Source organism: Chiloscyllium punctatum, chromosome 42 (genome assembly GCF_047496795.1).
Source record: "Chiloscyllium punctatum isolate Juve2018m chromosome 42, sChiPun1.3, whole genome shotgun sequence".
Taxonomy (NCBI): domain Eukaryota; kingdom Metazoa; phylum Chordata; class Chondrichthyes; order Orectolobiformes; family Hemiscylliidae; genus Chiloscyllium; species Chiloscyllium punctatum.
Genome location: NC_092780.1, coordinates 56,057,839 through 56,070,424, shown reverse-complemented (window position 1 = coordinate 56,070,424; position 12,586 = coordinate 56,057,839).

Genomic DNA, 12,586 nt, shown 5'->3' with positions numbered 1-12,586 from the left:
CATGAGGATCTATGGATAGGAGATGACAACATCCCACACAGTACGCAGTAGAGAAGAACAGGAGGTTCTTAGGCACCACTTTGGACAAATATCACCAAACTCATCCTGTGATAACAGGCCTGCACCTAATTTATTTAAACTCTTACACTCTGCGTGTCTTCAAGACAAACATCAGCCTGAATTGCCCCAGAATGGTTCGCAATCTGGATACCAACATAACCCAGGGGGAGCCTACAGGGGAGGGGGTAATACTGCCCCAACTTCACCTAGCCCTTTTCAGTATGGAACAGCCCAATGCAATGTCAGCACCACCACCACCTTCTGTATTTGGCCCCACATCCCTGCCAGAATAGGCCAAACTCAGCTGAAAAATAGATACAAAAGGGACAGGTTGGAATTCAATGGGAGTGAGAAACTTCAGCAAATGGTGCAGGAATACCCAGTGACGCATAATCCCGGTCTCCTGCCCCTGCCGGAGGAGTCACAGCAGATTCAAGCCCGGTTGGAGACAGCCCAGAGAACCATCACCAAGGCGATACAGCAGGCCCATGATACCAATGAACAGGTAAAGGAGACTCGAGTAATGACTTGGTGGGAGGATTTCTGGGACTGGGGCTCCAACATACAAATCCATACCTGTGTCTGCCTTCTTGATAGTTATAACCGTGTGTCTTACTGACTCTGGTGAGCCCAGTGTACATCATCAGTCCTCACTGTTACATTTACCCAGTGGAAGAACAAACTGTCAAACTGAATTTGGAGACCTCCGTTCACTTCCGGTCTCCCCCAGCCTATTGAAACTTTGTCGATATTTGATTAACCCCAATTAAATCAGTCTTCTTTACCATTGTGCATACAATGTTCTGCAATATTTGTTTTCTTCGCGAATTTTGAGATTTAAAACATTTGCTCGATATTCCCATTTTCCATTCTCCAGTGTATAAAGTATTCCCCGGTTTTATAACGTTTCTTCACTTTCAAGTTCCCAGTTCTGAAACTTTTTGTTAGAAATTGGTTTGATTTTAGAACTTGTTTGGCTTTGCCATTTCATTTGTTGTTTGATCAGGCGAGTGAATCTTAGCCACCCTTGTGCACGAATACGGTTTGATTTTCTTTTATTATTAATGACTTTATGGCTTTATAACGTGTGGCCATTGTAGTTTCCTCTTGTTTTGTATTTGCTCATGTTTCTGATACCTTATTTATTCCAGTTTCTGATATGAGTTCCATGTACCTTTCTCATGCCATCTGCAACACTCCAGTTGGTTATGTTTATATGGTGCTTTACTTGAGTCTGAATGGTTGTAGACCCACCGGACAGAGATTGGTCTTCTATTTTGTGATCCATCATACTTTCGTTCAGGATGAAAAGGAGGGGTGGTGGTGGAAGAGTCTGTCCAAAATAATTGATTTCTGATGAATTTCAACATGTTTTTTTTTCCATTTGAAGCATTGATCAGAATTATTTTATTGCCTTCGGGCAGCAGGTTTGGTGATAAACCCGGTGAAGAGTGAATTCGCAAAAGTACAAGTCACATTCCTGGGCCATGTGATTGAACACACACATCGCCCATGGGATGTGAAAACAAAGGTTTCTGGGAGCTTTAAATTCCATACAGAGAAGTACCATGATTCCTGCGACTGTCTGATTGTTAAAATACCGTACGACCTTCCGATGACAATGTGGCTTCTTCATTGACGGACTTGAAGTGCATAAACTTTCAGTGGATGAAGACAGACAGGCAGAAGGTATTTGACATCCTGAAAGCGGTGCTCTCCACTGTCTCAGTGTCAGGCACAAAGTCATTCAAGGTGGCTATCAATGAGAGTGATGTGGGTGTCGGTGCTGTCTTCTTGCAAGACGACAATAAGATAGATTGATTGCATTTTTTCCATAAAATTGAATTATCAAAATAAATATTACACGATTGAGGAGGCCTTGAGCTTAGAGTTGGTGTTGTAACATTTCAACCTTTTTATTTTCAGTAAGGTGTTAGAGATAATTGTATACACACTGATCATAATTTATCTCGAAAACTTTCAAGGGTTAATGGCAAAAATTCCAGATTGTTTAAATGGAGCTTATTATTGCAGCCAGTTTGAAGATTATACACATGGCAGGACAAGAGAACATAAATGCAGATGTATTGCTGTAGCTTTGAGGGAGATGGAGGTGTTCAGTACCAGGAGAAAACTGACGAAATTGTCTGTAATGGTGAATGTCCGCACAGTTGCAGTCAGGGTGTATTTATTGTGGTCTACTAACAGCCTAAAGCTGAAGGCTTTCAACAAATGAAGCCATCTTTGTGAATGGATGAGTGTGTTTTTTGTTTAAAAAGAGGGGAGGTGTGACAACACTAGGTCTGAAAATCAGTCCCCCCCCAAAAAACAAAATGCACCTCTTAAAACTAGAGGGAACAAGGTGTCTATTTGAATCCAATTAAATAAACAACTTGAGGTCTAGGTTGGCTTTACAATGTTTGGAACAATAGAAGCAGCCTGAATGGGTGGGGTCAAGCTCCCCCACAGCCAGGATTGTTAAGTTCAGTTCCTCAGTGGCAGTTGTTCCTGGGGTCTTGAAGCTGGGCTTGGAAGCTGCACTTCATGTTTCCATCGCCCAATGTTTTTTTTCCTCCTGGACTGGGAGCATTGCTTATGAGATCATCTCTTTTACTGAATTTGCCTGTCAAAAGTATGTGATGTTACTATATTGGAACAGTTACAGTTTATTAATTAAAATTATACTGTTAAGTTTTCCAATGGAATTTTATACTCCACTTTCTGGTTTCTTTTGTTACATTTGAACAATGGAGAATGAATGAAGTTTGTTTTGCTTCAAGTCTGGCAGTTTGGCCATTTGGGGTCTAGTGTATCTTCACAATCTATGTTCAAAGGGTTTGGTCTGGTTCCTAACAGCGGTGTAATAACTGTATGACTCAACTGCCTTTGCAAAAGGATGTGTTTATGGGATGCTGCCATTGTAGCAGTCTTTAACTGCTCAAGTGAAATAAAAGACAGGCAGGAGGCTGGAAGAACACAGCAAGCCATGGTAGTGTCTACGTTTCTACGTAACCCTTTTTGGAAGAGAACTTCTTCAAAGTGGGCTTTCTTTGAAGAGTCTTCACAGTGGAACAAACTTGGTTAGACACTAAAAAGACTGCAGATACTGGAAATAAAACCCGTCAGGAAGGGAGACTGGAAATATAGGCACAGCAACTGGAATAAACAGGGCATCAAAACTGGCCAAAATACAAAGCATGCTGGAATACGTGAAACAAGACAAAAGAAAATTCAGCCTCAGGGACAAGTCATTGCAAGATCCTTAAACCCAGACAATTGCCAAATAGAGGCATCAGAACACATGAGGAAGTGTGAAAGGGCAATTCAGCCCTTCCTGATGAACAAACACTCGACAGAACAGCTACCAGTATCTGGGAAGGACCTTCAGTTTCTACAGAATCAGATTGTTCAAAATAAATAGTTAAAAGTCTGAAGGTGAACTCTAAACCTTTGTTCAAATAAAGTTGTGACCTGGTTCCCTGCCTGTAGACTGGTGCAGTGTAGCCCCTTCCGAACACACCCCATGGTGCCTGGGGAAGTTAATACTGTGTACATTGGTTAAGGTGTCCACAGGGTCTTCGAGATGAAGGGCGGGATGTTAGAGATCACGACGCTCTGGGACTTAACCTCCAGAGGGTCGACGGGCAAATGTGTCCCGCCCACAGTGACCCCCCTCTCCACGGCCAGGTGGACCGCCTGCTCGGTCTTAAGGAAAAAGACTGCCTTCCCGTACATCCCGGCCGCAGCAATGATGGCCAGTGGGCCGACCACACTAGCCATGGCCTTGCTGCAGGCCTTGATGGACATGTTGGCGTGGGGATAGGCCTTTATCCCCAGGCGTTTAGTCAGGTGTCTGAAGGGGGTTTGGGTTGCGGCCGGGGTTGGGACAGCCGAGCCTAAGGCAGCGTCTACCCCGGCATAGGTGCGGCTGTGCCCCGTGACCTTCGGGCTCGCCATATTCTGCTGCTGGATGTTGAGGTGGGCCTCTACAGCAGCAGTGGAGGAGGTTGTGGGGAGGGGCCTGAGGCGAGTCACCCAAGCAGAGTCCCAGGCAGTGATGGTCGAGACCGGCCTCAGGCAACAACAGCAGTGGAGGCAGGCCTCAGACAACTCCCAGGTAGGCCCTCGGTCACAGCGGTGGGGGCAGACCTGTTGGGGAGGGTCCCCAAGGCAAGTCCCAGGCAGCCCCAAAATTGAGTGTCAGGCAGCAGTAGAGGTAGAGGTTGTGGGGAGGGGCCCAAGGCGAGTCCCAGGCAGCGGTGGTGGAGGCAGGCCCCTGGCAAGTCCTGGGCAGGCCCTTGGTCGCAGCAGTGGAGGGTATACCTGTTGGTGAGATCCCCAAGTCAAGTCCCAGGCAGCAGCAGTGGAGGTGGACCTCTAATAACAGCAGCAGTGGTGGATGTCCTGGGAGGGGCCCCAAGGCAAGTCCCAGGCAGCAGCAGTGAGGCAGGTCTGGGCGGGGTCTCAGACCAGCAGTGGGAGTGGGCCCCAGGTCAGCAGCAACCACTGCCTTGACCTGGGTGAGGCTCAGGCTGCAGCTCCAAAAGCAGGTCCAGGACTCAATGCTCTCTCCTCCATCCTTTCTTCCCTCTTAGAGGTCTCTGGATGTGGGGCAGCTGGTCCAGTAACAGTCCCCTTCCTCTCAGCCACAGTCAAGGAGGAGAGTCCTTGTGCACACACTGGGCCAGCTCTGAGTGACCAGTGCCTGACACTCCTGTTCTCTTTTTTTTCTTGTGTGTGCACGCAGGTGTAATCTCCAGTTTTTTTTAAATTTTATTAAACAAATTACAAATAGTTTACCAAAAACATTTACAGCTGTACACAAAAGACAGCCATTTTACAAGGGAGAGGAGCAGCAAAGCTAAGTCCCAAACCCTACCATTCAACCATTTTACTGGGAGATGAGGACAAACCTCAAATCCCAGTTCCACATATGACAAGACAGTGACAATGACATTTGTACATTAGACAATACTGTTACATACAAAAGTGCAGAGAATACAGACCCAGCAAGCCCCGCACCTACCCACCTTCCAGTTCTCAGTCTGCCCTGACACACCTTTCGACCACCTCTGGGGCAGCCCGCCCCGGTACCTGCCCGGGGTGACAGCGCTGAAGATGGATACCCACCTTCTGGCTCTCTGTCTGCCCCTACGTACCATTGGGCTCTCACCCACCCAGTTGTGCCTCCGACCAGTGGGCTATCCTGGCACACCTTTCGGCCACGTCTTGGACAGCCCGTCCCCTTCCCTGGGACGACTGCGTGTAGGGTAGCCCACAAGCCTTCCGGATCTCAGCCTGCCCCTATGTGCCTTCTGGCTCTCGGCTGCTCTGACACCTTTCGACCACCTCCAGGACAGCCCGTCCCGATTTACCCCTTATCGGGACGACAGCGCTCAGGACGGCCTACCAACCTTCCGGCTTTCGGGACAGCCTACCAACCTTCAGGTTCACAGAATGGCCTACCCACCCTCCGGCTCTTGGGGTGACAGCTTTCAGGACGATGCATGAGCCTCCCAGCTCACAACAAGGCCTGCTACACCCAGGGACACACAAGACAGTGCGGGTGATAGACCCAAGAAACACCACAATACAGTTAGTTACCAAAAAAAAACACAGTCCTTTATGGTACACAGTCCAAATCTATACAGTCTTCAAGATATGGAATCCATTTCCAGGAGGAGTCCACTCCAGGAGACAATGTGCAATGTCAGAAATAGAGTCTGCTCCAAACTGCCAAGTCTGTTGCTAAAAGCAGAGTCCACTCCTGAAGGCAGCAAATGCACAGCACACAGGTGTTCAGTCTCCATGGAGTCCTGGCCCAGCCTTGGAAAACCATGCCCACTCACAGGAACACAGTATATTGTAAAGGTGCAGTTAACTCAGGGGTTTGGACCACTCCTGAAGGAAAGGTCTTCTCCCAAACTCCAGGATACAGCAAGTGCTCACCTCCCAGCACATACACAGGTGTTCAATCCACAGAGGCCAATTCCCAGGGCTAGGCCTCCCCACAGGAACAGCTCTTCTGGTCAAATGTATGTCTTCCACAAGGGCTCAGTTCAAACGCCAATAAAAAGTGAAGACAAATACAAAAAACAAAGGAAACCAGAGTCCAAGGGCTAAGCCCTACCACAAAATTAACATTGTCCTTTTCTCAAAAAGAGAAAAGAGTAACAAAGAGTGTAACCAGCCAGTGAAACAATAACCCCCTAATGAGAACTATGTTACACATGAAACACATTATGTGCATCAGGAGTTTAACAATCCGTCCTCACTAAAAAGAATGCCAATTAACAAACTGGCTAAATAATTCAGCCAGTTCAGGAATCTAAAGAAAAGGAAGCAGAAACTGAAGCACCAGCCAGGGCAGAGACCGTCCCCGAAACTGAGGGGACTCCATCTCCTGGTTAATTTTATTATCCAGGGCTTCCTGATTGGGGTCTTCAAGCCCAGGCCAATCAAGGACCATGTAGGACAGAAATCCCCCCACCCTCCCCAGGGGACTGGGTCAGCTCCTCTTGTACCTTTTTCCTGTGACGTGTCCACCCCAGCTCCGGTCCCTCTGATGCAGACTCTGACACGGCCTGTACCGGACTGTAGTTCCTCTCCCTGTATCTGGAGCATCTCGAGAGTTTCCTCCTCCTTCCAGCGGTAATGGTATCGAGGCTGCATCCATCTTGGACCCTGAGGTTTCCTCAACACCAGCCAGAGGGGAGAGCCCATGGTTTCTGACAGGCCTTCTGGTTGTTGACAGGGGCCCAGTATGTTTTGCTCCTGCCCTGTTTGTGAGGGAACAGCTTTCAGGTGATCCACGTGTTGGTTCAGGACTGCCTCACTTTCCCCAAACTTTAAGTCATGGGACCTGACCTCACGTCGACCTCACCTCATACCCAAACAGAGCCGTTTCCATGGTTCTGGCACCAAACGTCATCCCCTCAATGAAATGGTCTCCCTCGCTTCGAGGAGGCATGTGGCTGGCATTGGTGATCCTGCTGCTATTTCACCCCAACAACCCTCCCCCAGTTTGGGGAAATATCAGGTTTAACCTGGTGCAGTGTCTGCTCCCCATCACCAACTCTGCTGGAACTATCCTGTTGTTGTGTGTGGGCTGGGCCCAGAATCGATCAGGAACCGGGACATTTTGGTATTGAGTGACGCTGTCGGCTTCTGCTTTAAGGCTGTCTTCAACATTTGGAACAGTCTTTCCACCAGACCATTGGATGATGTTTGGCATGGAGCTGTCCTTATGAGGAAAATGGCATTTTACCACAGAATGTGAGAATTTCCTGAGGTCAATGATACTCCACGGTCTAAGACTGATACTTCCCGGACTCTGTGTATCGTGAGCGATGCTCACAGATTCTCCATCATTCTCATCCCGGAGTTTGCTGAATAAACTTTCTGCGCGTCCAACCACTTAATTCCTGGTCATTGTCAATGCCTATTGTGCCCATGGAAGGACCTGCATAGTCGATGTGTAACCAAGCCATTCCCACAAATGTGGGAGCTCAGCTGGTGGTAATTTTATCCTTGGCACTCTGGGCACTGCTCACCAAAGCAGCTGTTCGCATCCAATCCCGGCCACCAGACATAATTCCTTGTTTGTATCGTCATCTTGGAAACCCCTGGATGACCCTGGTGGAGTTCGGTCAGTATCTGGTGCTGACCTTTACTCGGACAATCCCGCTTGCTCCACATAGAGATCTGCCATCCTCGACGGTGATCTGGTTTTGCTGGGATCGGAAAGGTTTCAATCCTGGTTGTGATGGTCCTTCTCCTTCCCCCATTCCCACCAGCTGTTTGTTTCACCAGGACAGGATCTTTGTGCCCACAGTTGGATATTGTCAGGAGTGACCGCAAGGGTGTCCAGGATGTTTTATACCAGAACGGACCCTTCCATGGGAACTGGGAGACCATTTACCCAAACAGTGTTTTAATGCCATCTGATTTGGATGTTGCTAAGCCATTGGATTTTCCCAATCCACGTGGAGGGGGCTTTGCAAGGTGGGCACTCTCCTGGGTACCAGCCAACAAGTTTGTTACTCAGGTCAGACCTTGTGGGACCCTTTGCTGTATTGAGTCCACACACCAGCAGCAACTACAATGGCTGTCTGAGCCAGATCCTGAAGGACTCTTCAGCCAATTGACCGAGGCTGGGCTTTGAGGTCCTGCTGATGGCTGGCCTTAGGGCCCTCTGTTCAGGACATGCCCAGCTTAAGGCTGATTGACTACACTCAAATGGTGCTGCTCAAGCTCAGTCAGACAGGAGAGAGTGTCCCCTTACATTGGGATGGCCCGACAGCTCCCATGATGCACTTGCTGCAGTTTCTAATGACAAAGCCAGGTGTAGTAGCTTGTTTGAAGTCCAGTTGGGCTTCAGCCGGTAGATCCTTCTATGTGGTTATGTCATTAATCCCACATCCCCACGTACGGACTAACAGTGGGAAAGCTGGCTCCAACCCCTTGTCTCCCATGCCTCAGAACGGTCTCTAAGCATGTCCTTCAGTATTAACCCAAAACCACATGCCTCTGCCAGTCGCCTCAACTTCATCAAAAATCTCTACGTATTCCCCGGTCCTCTAACAGCTGAAGAAAACCAATGTCATCTTAGGAGTAGAGATGGTTTGTGGTCGTAATATTCCTTAAACAACTGTCAGTTCTCGGAAGGTTCTGGTATCTGGTGCCTCTGGGAACATTTCAACCCCTTGTGACTGAAAATGCTGTGGGTCTGCAAGCATTCCGAAGGATTGTTCCTTGCTTTTCACCTGCCCCAGTGTCAGTTGCCCAGAAAAAAATATTGCATTCTTTGTGCATCCTGGGCCCAGTCTTCAACAGCAGGATCTCCCATGGCCACAGAAATGACTGCGCCGATGTTTGAATTTTCTGTTCCTCAGAGTTCTTACCATCTCTGGAAGTGAATTTTTAAATTCCAGAATAATTTCTCTACGATCCCTGTGTGTCTTTTCTATCTTTTAATGCCTCCTCTACCTATGGGCGTTGTTATGTTTAATTCTTTCAAACCGGATACATCTCTGACCTGGTTCCTTTTGTTGCTGACCTGCTGCCTGTTTCTGAAAGCTATTTGTAGCCACTCGAGAGCCAGTTTACCATCTTCAGAATCTCTTCACACCCCCACCTGACAGCACTGCAAACACCTCACTCGCCTCAACTACCAACTACCATTGGGGGGAACGACCATTACCCCCACAGTCTCTGGCCCAGTCATCTGCCTCACCAGTTATTCAAAATAATTCCAAAAAGGCTTCGACGTCTTTATTGTTGAATTTTGTTAATTTGGAAATTTTAGCCTGTCTGCTAATCCTGCAAGTTTCTCTTTATTTCCATCTTTCTAAACTTGCTCGGCAAATTTGGGAAGTTTCTTCAAACCCAGAACGTTTTTTGCAACGTTAAAAGCCATTTCCCCCACTTTTGATTTGACCAACCACAAGTAACCAACACTAACCGTATATTTCCACCGAAGCTTTATTTTAAGGTCTCGGACAGTAATCCCCAAGTCTGTTTAAATCGATCCAAATCCATTCCGATCTAGGACCTGAGCCCCCAGACCCTGTCACCATGTCCCCCTTGATTTACTTGGACAGAGTACACTGGCTGTTACCAGCCAGCTCTGAGTCAGGTTCCTGAACTGAGGAGATTCTCAATCCCCGGGTAATACTGGTCATCCAGGGCTGCCTGATTCGGCCCAGATTAACATCCCTCATCAAGGAGCTCATAGTCCACCAGATCCACCTGGTCCCAATCACTACACGGGGGGTGAAGAGTCACTGTGACTGTCACCCACACAGCTCGGTACAGAGGGGTGTTGCCAAATTCCTTGTGACCATGATGGGGTTTGGCGAGCCCTGCAGTCATGGGCAAAGTCTCCAATTTAGCCGCATGGGGTAGTTCTGGAGGAAGGGGGCCGGTGCTGTTTCTTTCTGGAGGCAGGTGAGATCTGTCAACTGTTACACTCCTGATCTGAACCCCATCTCTCTTTGATCCCATGGATAACCCCCAAAAGGTCACTTCCATTGCTGGACTTGTCCACAATTAAATTTAGAGTGACACTGGACACTGCTTAATGAAGAATCATCGTCATCAAGAACAGAGCTCTCTGTACAACTTTAAACAGCCTTTACTTGGCAGTCATAGAAGGTGCAGCCATTGACTCAGTGTGCAAGTGATCACCTTCCCCTCCAGACACTCCAACCCAGCTTTGTGAGAGAGTGGGTAACAGAAGGTGAAATTGGCAGGAAAAGAAGGGTCATTAAAGATGGCAGTGACCAGCTCCAAGGGATTCTGGGCAGGGTTTGCTCTTTCAGAATATAATTTTTGAGAAGGAAATCATTCAAGTCACTTATTTACTGGAATCTGAGTGTGGGGTCTTTGTTCCAAATGAGACTGATTCTGGGGAAGACACTGTCTCACCTTCACAGACGGAATAGGCAGCCTGTGTATTAAAGCACATCTTTGCAAATGTGTATAGAGAGGATCAACATGTGCTTAGCACATTCAGAGAGAAACTTCAATCCTCAGAAAAGGTCCAACATGGGAAAGTCCATTACCACCAAGTAGCTTTTGAAAAACTACCCAGGGGTAAAGATCTTTAAGTTGAACTTGGAACAAGTTAATATCCCCGGTGTTGAAATCGCTGAGATATGGAGATGGTAGCAGGAAGTGATAAAACAAACTCATCAGTCAGCCAGGGATAAACTGGAATGTTTTTTTCAGTCAAAGCTGACTAGAACAGACCATAAGGCTCCTGTGTACAGAGAGTATCCCTCGGTAAATGTTAATGTGGAAAAGTTAAAACCAGCTTGACCCATTTTAACCTCAGCAAGGAATGGTATGGTGTGACTCCCTCAGTGAGACGACAGAAAATAAAGTCCACCTATTAACAGGCACATAATGCAATCAAGCTTTTCAGGTGGAAAATGAGAATCTTGCAGTAGATTTACAAAACTCTTACACTCAAACATCCAGTGTTCATCCCTAATTGACATCATAGTGAGAGGCATTAATGAACAAAATAGCCTCTGTATTGCAGCAATGTTCAGAACTCCAAGGTCTTTAAATGATTAACTGTAGCAGAAAGTTTCCTGCAGTTAGTGACCTAACTATTGAAGAGGAAAGTCGAGAGAGAGAGAAAAAAACAGGATATTTTGTTCCCTTCATGAAGGAATCAATTACAAAATGATGGTGGCTGTGAGCGTAGATCAGCAGGAAGTTCCTGTTAACCCTGTTCCTGTGGTTATTTTATTGTCCATGATGGCACAGTCTGACACTTTCATGGACTCCCCACACTGTCTCTCTCTGCACCTCAGTCACCTCATGCCTTAACAACAGAAAAACCTTCAGGGAATGAAATTCCTTGAGAGTTTGATCCAGGAGAGTGTCACATCGGGTAAAACAATGCTGATGGTTCCATGGTTACATAAGAAACTGGTTGTGGGCATTCGAGTATTGATTCCAAATGACATTTATTGCAGCCTGACTATTATATAGAAAACATTGCATTGACAGGTCCACCAGTGATTGGGCTAACATTAACCACTGGGTTACAGCAGGAAGCAGCATTCTTCTATCCACATGTCATGTTCCAATTGTTCCTGGTGGTCTGATGGAGTCGGAGACCTTTCTACCCTCAGGCCATACACCATGATGATACCATGAGCATGTCTCTGTATTGTATACAGAGACACAGCCCATGAGACATAACAGAACAAATCCCAACCCTAGAATAATGGTGCAATCTGTATTTCCTTGTCTCCAACCTTCTCTGTGGAACACCCTACATTCCCCTCTCCATCTGATTACATTCATCTCCAGGTCAAAGAGTAAAGCTGTGAGAAAGGACAGTGAGAATGTCACTACTTTGCCTTTCTTTCTAAAAGCTGTGTCTGTTTACAGCCTGGACTCTTCTCCTGTAAATCCATTCTTTCTTGAGTGATTTTCACTGCTGCAGGCTCCTCTTCCAGCCGCCATTCTCACCCACCATTACATCATTGCTCTGGGAATCGACAAGAGATCGTCTAGACCCTACACTTTCACACGCACACTATGGGAGATTTGACCCTTGAACAAAATTGACTGATGAGCAGTGTGGGGATCAGAATAAGCCAGTTCAGTGTTAATGACTGTATGGTCATGGTAAAAAACATTAGGATTGAAGAACCCACGGGAGGTGTAAAGGGAAGGGAATTGGACCTTTTTAAATCTCAGTTTATCTTGTGTGTGTGTGTGTGTGTGTGTGTGTGTGTGTGTGTGTGTGTGTGTGTGTGTGTGTGTGTGTGGAGATGGATCTTTGTTAGAATGACATCTGAATGCATGGAATTGGAGTCTGGGCTGTAGGACTCCAGAAACTATAAAATCTTCCCCGTCCCGTCACCTCTGGAAATCAGTTTACTCAATAAAACCTGTTGTCACTCCCTGGCTCACTCACTCACATGTATATCCCATTCCCAGTCTCACTGCTAGGAGGTTTGGGCACAGTCTTCCCCCTCCCAATTCGGTTCAGACATCAGGA